The sequence below is a fragment of the Trachymyrmex cornetzi genome, unplaced genomic scaffold, assembly GCF_001594075.2.
Source record: "Trachymyrmex cornetzi isolate Tcor2-1 unplaced genomic scaffold, Tcor1.1 scaffold1304, whole genome shotgun sequence".
Classification (NCBI taxonomy): Eukaryota; Metazoa; Arthropoda; class Insecta; order Hymenoptera; family Formicidae; genus Trachymyrmex; species Trachymyrmex cornetzi.
Genome location: NW_017295878.1, coordinates 10804 through 14083, shown reverse-complemented (window position 1 = coordinate 14083; position 3280 = coordinate 10804).

Sequence of the window (3280 nt, the reverse complement as noted above, 5' to 3'; positions counted from 1 at the left end):
TCCGGAAAAACAATTCGGCGCGCAGTTTGAAAAAGACTACAATATGGTATATACGCAAGTTCATATATAGTATATATTAGTAATTCAAGATTGAATTATTTAAAGCAACGAAGATCCAGCTCCGATCGTAATAGGTAGTTACATTCTAATATTAATTGAGTTTCTCAAATATACGGTCAAAAAAAAAAAATAAATAAATATATTGTTTAAAGTTTTATATTCTGACTAAATGACATATTTACCCTGTGATTTTTTAAAAAAATTTCTATTTATAACGACTAACTCTTAGGCTCGTAGCCCTTTTTCTTTCATTTTTTTTATTATTTTTATTATAATGAAAAATAGACAGGACTCTTAAATATTAAAAAACTAAATCGACATTAAAAAGGACAAATATAAGAGTCAAATAAATACTTGAATATAAATATACCACATAAAGTTATTTTTATTATGTAATTAACATTTTTGTAATTCTAGATGATGGAAATATTTACTAAAAACCATAGACTGAGTCACTTCTTACATTAGAAAGTAGCACTTCGAGTGCAACAGCCTCTGCTGATGAAAAAGAAAATATTCCATGTAAAAGATCCAGTTTATCTTCAGATGGAAAAAAATTACCTTCTAAACGTAAGTATTAGAAATATGATGTTTATTTATGTAATAACGTATTATCAAAGACAATATTTATTGTATTTATAGGCAAGAAATATAATACGTTGGAGATAATGATTCAAGAAAATGCTGCTACAAAACAAAAAATGCATGAAGAATCGATGGCACGACAAGATAAACTATTGGATATATTACAACAATTTTTTCAGAAATAATGACATGAAAGTGATTTTACTTTAAGCACGATCTCTTTTAGTTAACACTGGTATAATAAGATCGTGTTATTGTATGCCAAATTACAAAGTTCCCATTTTATTTATTGAAAAGTTTGATAAAGTACAATCCATCTCCTCTCTCTTAAAGCTTTTATTTTTTAAATGTTAAGATGATATAATCATACATGTAATAAATTGGCAGTTTATGTTTTCAAATTTCATTGTTATAAAAGATATTATGAAAGATGTGATACATATAAGTATAAGAGATTAATACATATTCATTATTTGTGCATGTTTTTATAAAAGATATTAATGTGATACATAGATATAAAATAATTATATTAATATATGTTGTGATATCATATTTTTCGCAAAAGCGATTAATTTTTATCAAAATAAATTGTTGACTAGTGTAGTTTGTTATTGTTTATCCTTTTCACTATTCATATATTTCACTATTATTATTTTTATGTTAAAAGTATTACTATTTGAAAGCTAAAGGTCTTTATTCTAAATTTAGAAATAAAAGGTAGACATTTAAGATATTAAAAAAATTAAAAATACTAATTTAAGCTATTTTTTTTTATTGAACTTTATTATTTTTTATCGTAAGTATAATTGGATACATAATAATAATAATTATTAAACTTTAATATTATTTGTGACATGATTTTAAAATGAATATAAATATAATATAAGAAATACAAATAAACTCTCGAGAAAGTCAAAATATAAACAAAGAACAGGTAACTGAGAGTTATATCGCTGTAATTCGTGCGAGCAAAAGATTTATTAAGTACCAAAAAAAACCAGACGTTTCGACTTACATTCGAGCCATCCTCAATGTATCTGATCCATATACAATCAAATTCTTAGATGATTTGATAGGAGAGTGCCCAATCATTCCGCTTCATTTATAGACACCAGGTTAACAGATCAGGCGACCAAATAAATTGAAAGTGGATTCTATCAAACCGTGAACATAATCACTTAAAAATTAAAATAATTTTGCTGTATATCCGCATCCATAATTATTAATTAGTAATAACTTATGTATGTCAACAAAGCGACAGTCAGCAATCAAATGAGTAACTGTCGCTCAGTGACATTTTGAATAAAGTAGTGCAGTAAAATTTCCCGCAAGTACTCTTTTGTTGGCACGAAACTCGACATGTTTAACACTATGAAACAAAAAGTTGTTTACATTTCGGCGAGATGATATACACTGAATTTCAAGCTTGCTTATCATAGTTCCTTATCCATGTGATCCCATCTTCAACTACACGCACGCAGTTCTGTTAACGCGATCTGTTGGAAAACAGCGAGAACTTATTCAAGATCCTAATATTATTGCCTGTAAGTATTATTGCCTACAGCTCTATTGCCTACATGCACTTTTGCACACAAATAAGAATTTTAGAAACGGAGTTATTTTTGCCTACAAGTATTATTGCCTACATGCACTTTTGCGCACAAATAAAAATTTTAGAGACGGAGTTACTTTTGCCTACATATATTATTGCCTACATGTACTACCAGGTATGTAAATATGAAACTGGAATTTTTTAACAGAAAATACACGTTTATTGCATGAAAATGATAAAAAATATTTTATTCGAAGTATTGCCCATCGCTAGTTATACATTTTTCCCACCTGTCTAACAATTTGTGGATGCCACGCCAAAAAAAATTGTTGCTCTTTTGAGCCAAACTAGTCATTTAGCCATTTTCGCACATCTTCGTAAGAAGTGAAGCGCTGCTGAGCAAGTGCGTGTCCCATCGATGCAAATAAGTAGTAATCGGACGGAGCCAAGTCTGGTGAGTAAGCCGCATGCGAAAGTATTTCTCAACCAAACGCCTCAATCGTTTCCTTAATCAGTTTTGCTGTGTGTGATGGTGCATTATCATGAAGCAAAATCACTTTGTGTTGCCTTTTTGATATTTTGGTCGTTTTTCACGCAAAGCTTGATTCAAATTGATCATTTGTTGTCGGTAGCGTTCAGTATTAACGGTTTCGCCAGGTTTTAGCAGCACACAATAGATCACACCTTTCTGGTCCCACCAAATACAGAGCATTGTCTTCTGTCCATAGCGATTCGGCCTTGCAGTCGATGTAGATGGTTCGCCTAGAGTTACCCATGATCTTTTACGCTTAGGATTCTCAAAATATATCCACTTTTCATCGTCAGTCACAATTCGATGGAGAAATGACTCTCTTTTGTACCTGGCGAGAAGCATTTCGCAAGTGGTTTTTCGGTTTTCCTGCTGTCTTTCATTCAGTTCATGTGGAACCCATTTTTCCATCTTCTGGATCTTTCCCATGGATTTCAAACGTATGGAGACGGCTTCTCATGTCACATTCAATTGATCCGCGAGTTGTTGTTGAGTTTGAGCGTCATCCTCATCCAACAATGCTTGCAATTCGCTGTCTTCAAACTTTTTCGGTG